The sequence below is a fragment of the Oncorhynchus keta genome, chromosome 4, assembly GCF_023373465.1.
Source record: "Oncorhynchus keta strain PuntledgeMale-10-30-2019 chromosome 4, Oket_V2, whole genome shotgun sequence".
Classification (NCBI taxonomy): Eukaryota; Metazoa; Chordata; class Actinopteri; order Salmoniformes; family Salmonidae; genus Oncorhynchus; species Oncorhynchus keta.
The window spans coordinates 43,066,820-43,080,148 of NC_068424.1; positions in this window are offsets into that span (position 1 = coordinate 43,066,820).

Genomic DNA, 13,329 nt, shown 5'->3' on the forward strand with positions numbered 1-13,329 from the left:
AAGCATCTACTTATTTTTTTGGTAGAAATAACATAATTCTCCATGAACTGTAATTTAGAAGTTGATAAAAGCTATGTCAATAAGTAATCCGTTTGCATAAGGGAATTGTACAAAATCCCTTAAAAAGTGTCCCACAGGATGCCTGTAGGAATTTGAGACTATGTGTAGGAATTGTGCAGGTGAGCTGCAGGAATCCTGCAGAACTAATGCAATCCTGCAGGACCAAAGTTGATGACTGTCAGAAGTTTTTCCTATGTTTCTGTAGGACTCCTGCAGGAATTTGTATTGTCCTGTAGGGACTTCTAAAGACATATAAGTATAAAGGATAAAGACTTCTAAGGATAAAGCAAATTCCTGCAGGAAAAAGTCAAATTAAGCAATAATCAGCTCATTTTTGCTGAGGCACATCCTGCATTTATTTTTTTACAATCCTGTAGGACAAGGATTATTTGTAAACCACTAGATTAATTCACGCAGGGCAAGGCAAATTCAAAAAATAATAATAATAATAATGTCAACATTATTTACAATATCTTTTTTTCTAATGTTTGACTCATGTTTTGTGTTCACACACACAAACTGGAACATTTTTAGGGACTGGACACCTTGGGTTGATGACAGCAACAACTAAACAAATTAATACATTCAAAATATACAGTTAGAATCTATATGAATAGCAATTTCAATTAATTAATTTTCATTTGAAAACATTACAATTTATAGAACAATATTATTGTATGCCGTATATATTTTCCAAATACTAAAACTAATTACACATACAAAACGTACAATACAAAACATATGAATGGGTGTGTGTTGTCTCCGAAAGTGAGTGTCTGGGTTGCTGTGTAGTTCAGCTCCCTCACCCAAACCCACCACCACAAAGTGAGTGTCAGTATTTATATGTAGGCAATTAAGTGCTTGTGTTGTGAAAAAAGTTGAAACAACAACAGAAAAACTATAACAAATATAGCGGCAATTAGCAATGACCCAGGGTCCTTTTGCCCTTTTTGCTTTCTTATAACACTCTTATTTTGTAAGTCATCAAATATCCATCGCTGTCAAGGGATGCCTATCTGAAAGCAGTAGTGTCAGGATTCAAACCTGGCCCCCATGGGTCTGTATGTATTACTAGATGAGCTCCTCAGGCAAGTCTGAACCATGGAAAAACCATGGAAGAGCATGTCTGTATGAATTGCAGAATATACTTCCTATATTGCCATCTTATTAATATGTAGGATTTGGGCTCAGTTGTGACCTGTTGACCTACGGAATTGTTATGCAAAGTTTTGTGAAAAAAACTGAAAAAAAGCAGGATTTTAACTCAGGCTGCCATGGGTCAGTATGTATTACCAGCAAAATACACTAATCCTATGCACTACGCATGCCTCCTATTAGATGTAGTATTAAAAAGCCATGGAAGACAACACGTATGTATGAACGGCAGAATATATGCCTCCGATATCACATCATAGAATTGTTATATATAATTGTTTTACCAAGCAGTTTCTATTTGAAAGACTTGAAGTGTCAAGCCACACCCTCAATAACAGAGCTGTTCACAGAAAGGATGGGTGGACAGCAGTGAGGACCCTTGCCGTGCTGTGCTTACACAACTCCCATGTAAAATGTCCATTATCCAGCACCAACCTACTGCATACTGCACTGTCAGAACTGACCTGGCTTTAATGTTGGCTAACCCCAAATTCCCAAATATAATCTACCTCCCATCTGTTAGGCTGAATACATTACAAATTGTTCTCAAGACCTGGGATGTCGTTCATGCAGACACAGGTCGTGGGCATATCTGAGCATTTTATTAACTGCACAGATGGAGACGCCACTCTCTTTAAGTATTCCTGAAGCAGTAGCCCATGTGTTTTGCTGTATAGTTGGTTGTATTAACGGGGTCAGTGAATGCATAACCCACGTCATGGCTATGACAAACGTCTATAAAACTTCTTATCAGCACCACTGACCTTTTGTTTGTGACAACTGCATGGTTGACCCATTTTGATAGTGTGGTATTAGATTTTGCATGAATGCAATTGCACTTAGATTAAATCCTCAAGGCTGGTCATTCACTTAGCCTGATTCTCCAAGGAGAGAATCCTCCATTGGTGTTGGCATTCTCACACTTGGGTAATCAAGGAAAACCTCAATTTCTCAGGATTCTTTCTACAAAGCTTTTACTTTGCTGGTTGGAACTACTGGCATAACCAACTGTGACAAGCCTTTGTACATATTGGTAAAGGCAGAACATCTAAACAATCTGTTCTTGTACAGAATGAGTGCCATTGAAGAGTTTCAGCAAGTTCCCATTGTGGCTCTCAAATATGAAGGCACTTTGACACCATAAAGGACCCCAATTTCTCACTGAAGATGAAGTGTGTAGAAGTATGTGGACATTGAAAGAAATATGACACTTCCCATACAATGTTTCAAAACGACCAACAAATATATTGAGGAACATCAATGTCATGAGGGGAAATAGCATCTTTCAGGAGACAGTAGCTTCCTTGTACAAGGAGCAGTAAGTACTCTAGATACTGCCAAGGTAAAGTTCATTTTAAGCAAGGACGAGTGTAAAACAAGAGGAAGTATCTAAACTCTGAGACTTTCCAGAATTTGCGTGAACGTATTGAGCGTGGTGGTCTTGTGATGTTTACTGGTGGTTTAATTAATGGCAAGCAACCTCTTGTCGATTTGTTCTTTGTCCCTTCCCATGTACCAGAGCTCAAGGTGAAACCACAGTTTGCCGACATGCAGAGTAAGATGCCGTGCATGTAATCAAATCCAAACCCTGCAATCATGTTGAAAAACGTAGGAAGCATTAAAGGCCCTTTACATCATTTCCCTTTTTGACAATTTCTCCTTTGTGGTATCACCAGTTGCACCCATGTCCTCCATTGAATTGTTTGATATTCTTCATTTTGCAACGAGCACAGTCACAAATGCACAGTGAACTATATACATTAATATCTGTGGGTCTCCCTCTCCACTGGCATGTCAAGCACTCACTCTCAAATGATGCACACTCATCCACAAAGTGCTGAAGGAAATAATTAATATCTGGCCTTGTTGGTCCAAACCACAGCCTTCTGAGAATGATGTGCTTCGCTCTTAGGTTGGGGGGCAGTTCATTAACTGTAACTTGCAAGGGCCAAATGTGAAAGGGAGAAAGAATACTTAAATATAAGAACACCATCAACATTCCATGCGAGTGAAATGTTCCGAAAATCAGGGTCATTAAGTGGGTCTTTTGACTTGTACATGGCACCATCAGAAATGTAATTCTGACTATGTCGGCAGCTCTTTGACCTAGTATACTTACAATTTGATGCTTGGCCAAATTGGGGCTCTAATAACGTTTCCTCCAGTTGCTTTTTGATTGACAATGCCATGAACACTGATTCAGTATTGACAAGAGTGAAGGAATGCACATATCCCCAGGAATGCACCTACACGAAGTGAAATGATCAGGCACTTCATTGCCCAAAAGAAACTGTCATGTCGGGCACATATACTGCATTTCAAATGGGTCATTATAATCAAAGGACTTCAAGGTACGCCGTTGGTCCCCACTGGACAATGGAGAATAATATTGTTGAGCAAATCACTGAAAGCCAATTTGGTGGTTGCGTGTCTTAGACCATAGCAAGTTATGGAGAGCAGAGACTAATGATTGTGGCATTTGGGTAGATTTTGCGCTTACCCTCTCTTCCCTGTCCTCCCATTTGATTGTGTCCATCTATGATGTCCCTGCCTCGTCCATCTGTGTTGTATCTACCTTCATTGTCGCCCTGTTATCACAAGAAACATGCCAAGTCAGAAGAAGGAAGGCTTACAAAAGCTTGTTAATAGGTATATAAGCATGTATTAGTCCACAGTGTCAGAACGGAGCAAGGTAGATCACTCTAGCAAACAGTGGTACAATAGGGTGACACAAATGAGTCCAAGAGGTGAGAATCAAAAAGGGACACAGATGATAATTTATTTGTAAACTTTTACATGGTCCACCCAAAACATATACAACACTATACAGGAAAAAAAAGGAAGTTCCTGAAGAAAGTGTGCTTGAAAAAAGTAATATTTTGGTAGTGAATAAATAAATAGATAGATATAAATAGATATATACAATTACCCTTGGCAAAAGTTATTAACCTGTTAAGGTATAGGGGGCAGCATTTTCACTTTTGGATAAATAGCGTGCCCAATTTCAACTTCCTGCTACTCATGCCAGGAATATAAGATGTGCATTTATTAGTAGATGTGGATAGATAGTTTCTAAAACTGTTTGAATCATGTCTGTGAGTATAGCATAACTTATGTAGCAGGCAAAACCCAGAGGAATAACTGTTCAGAATTATATTTTTTTGCCTCTGACAGTTCCCTGAGTTGCCTTGGGATATTTCTTAAAAACATGTTTTCAGTTCCTACCGCTTCCACTGGATGTCACCAGTCTTTGGCATTTGGTTGAGGTTATTCATTTATGCAATGAAGAAGAAGCACATCCAGGAACAACGTTACACTATTGAGAGTTGCGCAAGACGTAAAAAGGAGCATGATTTGTTTACTTCCTGTATTGAAAACAGATTGTGCCATCTACAATTTGATTGATTATTAACGTTTAAAAATACCTAAAGTTGTATTACAAAAGTAGTTTGAAATATTTTGGCAAAGTTTATAGGCAACTTTTGAAATATTTTGTAGTGACGTTGCGTTTTTGGAAGCTGTTTTTTTCTGGATCAAACGCGTCAAATAAATGGACATTTGGATATATATGGATGGAATTAATTGAACAAAAGGACCAATTGTGATGTTTATGGGACATATTGGAGTGCCAACAGAAGAAGCTCGTCAAAGGTAATGCATGTTTTATATTTTATTTCAGCGTTTTGTGTAGCACCTGCAGGGTTGAAATATGCTACTCTCTTTGTTGACATTGTGCTATCATCAGATAAAAGCTTCTTATGCTTTCGCCGAAAAGCCTTTTTAAAATCTGACATATTGGCTGGATTCACAACGAGTGTAGCTTTAATTGAGTATCGTACATGTGTGATTTAATGAAAGTTTGATTTTTATATCATTTTTTGATTTGCTGCGCTGCATTTTCCCTGTATTTTTTCCAAGTGGGATGTAACCGTCCCCTATAACATAAGAAGTTAAGTATGGTGATAGCAAAAATGGATGATGGCTGGGTAGTTGAAAGAAAGTGAGATAGTAGAATAGACAAACAGATAGAAATGGAGAGAGGGTGTGGTGATTACAGTACACTACTAGACGAAATAGATAAAAACAAGACATTGTGGTGCTTCTGCTTTACCTGAAAGGATGAATGCTGGTGGCCTGAGGGGTTTGAGGGCTTGAGCTAATCAACGTCAATCTCGGATGGGCAGTCCTGTGGGGAAGAGCATGTGTTTATGGTGACTGCTGCGATTGGCTTGTTTCTAATGGGCATATGTGGTGTGCTACTTCACCTGAGTGGACGTACAGTTGCGAGGTAACACAGCAGGACTTATAGGTACCCAGCATCACAGCGTCATTGCTCCAGACCTCCACAAGGGGAGTTGGGACACTCATTATGCAGTTGGGTCCCAAGTTTTTAATATGACCAAACATATCGAGTGGTTCCCATGACGAATTTGACGCACGCCACCCGTCCCTGGTGACTTTCTCCAGCAAACATGGTTGACAAAACATTACAGGGGAAGCAAATGTCAGGAATTATAATGTTATAATGAGTCAAGCTAAAAATGTACAATTGAGAGGAATATGTTAGATAATGTAGAGACAAACGATTAAGCATATTTTTGAATTTAATTTACGAAAATCGTGATTTAGCAAGTTAACTGACTAGCTAACAGTAGCCAGCTAGCTAGCAGTGTTATGACATGAGTGCAATATGACGTTGTAATTCGTGTTGCTTAATGCTTTAGGGACTCTGAGAAAAGCAGCAAACCAGGCTGCCGTCTTGGGAAACAGTGGATGTGAAGAATCTAGCAAACTAAAGCATTTATCGCAAATGTAATGTACAATTGTGTAAGCTTGCCTTGCCATGCAATTCAACTGAAGTAACATGCAGTTGAAGTCAGAAGTTTACATACACCTCGGCCAAATGCGTTTAAATTCCTTACATTTAATCCAAGTATAAATTCCCTGTCTTAGGTCAGTTAGGATCACAACTTTATTCTAAGAATGAGAAATGTCAGAATAATAGTAGAGATAATGATTTATTTCTGCTCACTTCGTATTTGGTAACATTGCCTTTAAATTGTTTAACTTGGGTCAAATGTTTCGGATAGCCTTCCACAGGCTTCCATCATTAAGTTGGGTGAATTTCGGCCCATTCCTCCTGACAGAGCTGGTGTGACTGAGTCAGGTTTGTAGTCCTCCTTGCTAGCACACACTTTTTCAGTTCTGCCCACAAATGTTCTATAGGATTTAGGTCAGGGCTTTGTGATTGCCACGCCAATACATTGACTTTGTTGTCCTTACGCCATTTTGCCACAACTTTGGAAGTATGCTTGGGGTCATTGTCCATTTGGAAGACCCATTTGCGACCAAGCTGATGTCTTGAAACGTTGCTTCAATATATCCACATAATTTTCCTCCATCATGATGCCATTTATTTTGTGAAGTGCACCAGTCCCTCCTGCAGCAAAGCACACCCAGAACATGATGCTGCCACCCCGTGCTTCACGGTTGGGACGATGTTCTTCAGCTTGCAAGCCTCCCCTTTTTCCTCCAAACATAACCATGGTCATTATGGCCAAACAGTTCTATTTTTGTTTCATCAGAGGACATTTCCCCAAAAGTACGATCTTTGTCCCAATTTGCAGTTTCAAACCATAGTCTGGCTTTTTTATGGCGGTTTTGGAGCAGTGGCTTCTTCCTTGGTGAGCGGCATTTCAGGTTATGACGATATAGGACTCGTTTTACTGTGGATATTGATTCTTTTGTACCTGTTAAATCTAGCATCTTCACAAGGTCCTTTGCTGTTCTTCTGGGATTGATTTGCACTGGCTGCGTGGTCCCATGATATTTATTCTTGCATACTATTTTTGTACAGATGAACGTGGTACCTTCAGGCGTTTGGAAATTACTTGAAGCAGACTTGTGGAGGTCTACAATTTTTTCCGAGGTCTTGGCTGATTTCTTTTGATTTTCCCTTTATGTCAACTAAAGAAGCACTGAGTTTGAAGGTGGGCTTTGAAATACATCCACAGAAACACCTCCAATTGACTCAAATGATGTTATTTAGCCTATAAGAAGCCTCTAAAGCCATGACATAATTTTCTGGAATTTTCCAAGCTGTTTAAAGGCACAGTCAACTTAGTGTATGTAAACTTCTGACCCACTGGAAAAGTGATACAGTGAAATAATCTGACTGAAGCAACTGTTGGAAAAATGACTGGTGTCATGCACAAAGTAGATGTCTAACCGACTTGCCAAAACCATAGTTTTAACAAGAAATATGTGGAAAAACAAGTTTTAATGACTCCAACCTAAGTGTATGTAAACTTCCCAACGTAATTTTATGTAAACTTCTGACTTCAACTGTAGCTAGCTAACTGTTTACTTGCTTACTGTGCAGTGGATGATAAAAATAACTATATGCGTCTGGATGTGTTGCTAGCTACAGTATGTAACCGATCTGTGTATGGACCCTAAAATGTTAGGTTCTGAACTAATATTCATACCAATTTATGAACCTCAGCTGCTATCATACTCGTATCAACTTCAAGTCTGAATGGCATTAATGAAGCCTATGGATAGAGTAGAATATGCATGCAAGTCCAATATACATGCTCTGTAGTTGATACCACACATGAGATCCCCACATTGTAGCCTGTACATTGAATATATTCACTGAACATGTGCTCTTCCTTGGGAAATATAGGTGCGGTTCAGGTATGAATCTCTGTGAGACAATCTTTTCAGTCATATCCAATACCAGGTGTTTTGAACTCCATTCTTTGAATGATGCTGTGTCTGCATGTATCTATTACAATTATACACCTCAACAGTGTTTACCACTCCTGCTCCTGGGAAATCAATGATTGCACATTGTAACTATACAATAGACTAGAAACATGATTTAAGTAAAGGCTGATTTGTTATTCATATATACAGAAAACAACCTATGCATATCTAACTCCCTGCATTCATCTGAGGACACAGGATAGTATTTCAATGAGATATTTAATTTCAAGCAGTGGATAATGTGAAACACTTTATTGAAAGAAGTTCATTATCCAGGTGTTATAAATACATGCATTATAATTATGATAAATGTAATATTATATCATAAATACAAGTTCAATATGTACTTCAATGCACATATGGTATGCATTAATATATGCATTATGCATTATAAAACGAGGTAGTAAAACAAGGTGGGGAGAGAGGTGTAGAAGACAGAAAGGGGAAGAGGTAAGAACAGAGGAAGACAGCATATGAATTACAGTGCTACCCTAATATTCTCTCAGTTCATCACAATTAAAGTGTCTTTAGCGGTGTCTCCTAACCAGCCTTGAGCCCCCAGTTGGCCCGAAGGTTATCTTAACCTGTTACTCCTACCCCTACTTTTTCGAACATTCTGTTAAAAATCGCGCAACGTTTCAGCGCCCTGCTGCTCATGCCAGGAATATAGTATATGCATATGATTAGTATGTGTGGATAGAAAACACTCAGACGTTTATAAAACTGGTTAAATCACGGCTGTGACTATAACAGAACGTGCGTTTCATCGAAAAGCGCAGGAAAATCTGATCACTGAAAATGGAAATATATATCCATCCACCACTTCAACCCATTGATAAAGGCGAACCACAATAATGGGGCTGAGGTTGCAATACCTACAGCTTCCACACGATGTCAACAGTCTTGTCATTTGCCTAGGCTTTGTTTCTTGGTCAAACAAAGAAGAGACAAGCCATTTGTTCAGGTCTCCGACCGGATATTTTGGTTGAGATTTACCCGGACATTATTTCCAGACGGACAGCTAAAGAAAATACATCGCCTCGTGATCAATTTGATCGCTTATTAACGTGTACTAATACCTAAAGTTGCATTACAAAAGTATTTCAAAGTGTTTTGTGAAAGTTTATGGTCGACATTTTTAATTTAGAAAAATGACGTTACGTTATAAGACGCTATTTTTTTCCGTTTATCATACAGTCTTCATAGATCGATATCTAGGCTATATATGGACCGATTTAATCGAAAAAAAAGACCCAATAGTGATTATGGGACATCTAGGAGTGCCAACAAAGAAGATGGTCAAAGGTAATGAATGTTTTATATTTTATTTGTGCGGTTTGTCTAGCGACGACTATGCTAATTATTTTGTTTACGTCCCCTGCGGGTCTTTTGGGGTGTTACATGCTATCAGATAATAGCTTCTCATGCTTTCATGGAAAGGATTTAAAAAATCTGACTGGTTGCCTGGATTCACAACGAGTGTGGCTTTAATTCAATACCCTGCATGTGTATTTTAATGAACGTTTGAGTTTTAACTAATACTATTAGCATTTAGCGTAGCGCATTTGCATTTCCAGATGTCTAGATGGGACGCCTGCGTGTCAGGTAGGAGCAAGAGGTTAATAACCTGTTGGTACTAGGGGGCAGTATTTTCATTTTTGGAAATATAACGTTCCCAAATTAAACGGGATATTTTGTCAGGACAAGATGCTAGAATACACTCGAAAGTTTCCAAAACTGTAAAAATATTGTCTGAGTATAACAGAACTGATGTTACAGGCGAAAGCCTGAGAAAAATCCAATCCGGAAGTGACTCTCTTTTGAAAGCTCTGCGTTCCGATGCGTCCCTATTGAGCTGTGAATGCCCTATCAACCAGATTATGCTTTCTACGTATTCCCCAAGGTGTCTACAGCATTGTGACGTAGTTTTACACATTTAGCTCTGGATAAGAGCGTCTGCTAAATGACTTAAATGTAAATGTAATGTTATGTTGAAGGTGGCTTCATTGCGCAAGTGGTCACCTGATGCTCCCAGAGAAATGTTCGCGTAAAATACAGACGTAGCCATTATTCCAATCGCTTCTACTGAGAAACCAATTGTCCCGGCTGATATATTATCGAATAGATATTTGAAAAACACCTTGAGGATTGATTATAAACAACGTTTGCCATATTTCTGTCGATATTATGGAGCTAATTTTGTATATTTTTCAGCGTTGTCGTGACCGCAAATTCCGGTCGATTTCTCAGCCAAACGTGAAGAACAAACGGAGCTATTTCGCATACAAAAATAATCTTTTGGGGGAAAAAAATGAACTTTGGCTATCTACCTGGGAGTCTCGTGAGTGAAAACATCCGAAGTTCATCAAAGGTAAACGATTTAATTGGATTGCTTTTCTGATTTTCGTGACAAGGTTGCCTGCTGCTAGCAAGGCATAATGCTAGGCTATCGATAAACTTACACAAATGCTTGTCTAGCTTTGGCTGTAAAGCACATTTTGAAAATCTGAGATGACAGGGTGATTAACAAAGGCTAAGCTGAGTTCCAATATATTTCACTTGTGATTTTCATGAATAGGAACATTTTCTAGGAAGATTTATGTCCGTTGCATTATGCTAATTAGTGTCAGATGATGACAACGGTCCCGTTCACGGGATGGGGTGTCATTTGAGGTTAAGAGCGGTTGAGGTAGCGATGACGGGACTGTTTTCCTCTCTCACATCAAAACATACCTACAGACGAGAGAGCATGATTAAGCCTTGATTTTTTAATTCTAACACGGTCAGTCATCATAAATGGAATTTATATGAATGACTAGAATAGTCCACCCTGAACCCTGAAGCCGTATAATTGTATCAGTATGAAATTGATTAGAATCATGTATAACCATAGTCTGTACAATATGTTGATGAGATATACTACAGTTCAAAAGTTTGGGGTCACTTAGAAATATCCTTGTTTTTGAAAGTAAAGCACATTTTTCGTCCATTAAAATAACATTGAATTGATCAGAAATACAGTGCAGACATTGTAAATGTATATTGTAGCTGGAAACGGCTGATTTTTAATGAAATGTCTACATAGGCATACAGAGGCCCATTATCAGCAACCTTCACGCCTGTGTTCCAATGGCAGGTTGTGTTAGCTAAACTAAGTTTATCATTTTAAAAGGCTAATTCATCATTAGAAAACCCATTTGCAATTATGTTAGCACAGCTGAAACTGTAACAAATAACACTGAAGCAATAAAACTGTCCTTCTTTAGAGTAGTTGAGTAACTGGGAGCATCAGCATCTGTGGGTTCATTTACAGGCTCAAAATGGTAAGAAACAAAGACTTTTTCTGAAACTCATACTTCTCTTCTTGTTCTGAGTAATAAAGGCCATCATGTATTATTCCAGCCCAGGTGCAATTTAGATTTTGGCCACTAGATCGCACCAGTGTATGTGGACAGTTTTTGACTGATACAATGAACCATTGCATTTCTGTTCAACATTTTGTGTCAAGACTGCCCAAATGTGCCTAATTTGTTTATTAATAACGTTTCTTTAAAAAATGGTGCACTGTCCTCAAACAATAGCGTGGTATTATTTTACTGTAGTAGCTACTGTAAATTGGACAGTCAAGTTAGATTAACAAGAATTTAAACTTTCTGCCAATGTCCTGGGATATTTTCTTGTTACTTACAACTTCATGCTAATCGCATTAGCCTGCTTTAGCTCAACCGTTTCGTGGAAGGGACAGTGGCACATGCACTCATGCTTTGTTTTTTTTAGATTGCTATCTGAGTGTGCACATCAAGTTCTACTGAGGCTTTAGTCTGACGTTTGGACTGTTTGGTTCATGAAATAATATAAATACATTCTAAATAGGATTGATTTATGTATTTATATCTTGTAAAATCATATCTTGTGAAATAATACATATTTACACAGGAGTGTTTTGTTTCATTGTGCTATTTAAAAATATATATATTCTTGTACAAATTGTACTCTGACATTTGTGTTCTGAAATGCAGACAATATAAATTCATTATTTCAAATTCAACATTGCATCTTGATTGGTAGCGTGGGAAAGGGAGGGGGTGGGATGGTAAGAGAAGGCAAAAATATGCAATCAAAATTGAAATTAGGATACCGCTGCTGCGGTATTTTTAAAACCCTCCCGTGGTCCTGGATGTCAGAGTGACCCAGGCCCTGAGTTTCTCAGCCAGCCAGCACTAGCAAGGTGTGTGGTATTGTGTGTACCGTGTGCGGTGGCTCCCCTGCTCTGCCGTCCTGAGGTCAACGTGGCCCATCTGCTCAGCCAGCCAGCACTAGCAAGGCGTGTATTATTGTGTGTACCGTGTGAATTGGGTACTCCCCCGCTGTGCTCGGGATCAGAGATCAGAGTGAACCAGCCAGGGCTACACATGTCCAGACATACCCCGCTGTGTATGTGCAAGAACACAGCCCAGTGGTGCACGGGTGAACTGCACACACGGCTACACTCGCAACAGGGAGGCGACAGGGGCCTCGTCGATTGACGTCATCTCCCACATAAACTGTCCGTAGAGAGGATACTAATATTGTCAGCGGCACACAAAGTAATCGTTACCTCCCCGTGCCGCGTGCTCTCCCCCGCCGCTGCTCAGTGGACCCAATCGGTGGCCGTGCATTTCACCGCAGCGCAGGTCCTAGAACATATCTTCTCCGGCGTCGACCATGAAGACGACTCTGATTCCGAGGAGGAGGAGGAGGAAGAGGTTCCGGAAGACAAAGACGTGGAGGAATGCAACCCAGAGCGCGAGGCGTCTTCGCACTCTTTGGAGAAAGACCTGGAAAAAGCCCCGAGGACAAACGCGAGAACGAACACGATGAAGCCCCCGAGGACGAACGCGAGGACGAACACGAGGAAGAGATGGCCTCGGCTCGAGCCCAAAAGGAGACATCATTGTTGTCGAAAAAAGGCAAATCAAATGGTCCCCCGTGGCCTATGGCCATAGCCTCAGGGCCCGTACGATCTGCCACGCCGGGCCATACGAGACTCCGGGCCCCCGAGCGATATCACGGGCAAGACGTACGGCAACGACGGCTGGCGAGCCATGGACGCCACCGACCTGCGCGCCTACGTAGGGCTTCTGATCCTAGCGGGCGTCTACAGGTCCCGAGGCGAGGCCGCGGCCAGCTTCTGGGACGCGGAGAGGTCTTTCACAAGTACTCGAGGCTGCTGTGATTCTACGAACGCCAGTCGTGACCCACGAGGCTCGCCACAGACAAACTCGCAGCCATACGAGAGGTCTGGGACCTGTGGGAGGAGCGGCTGCTGGCCCTCTACAACAGCATCAAGTTATGATCCTTGAC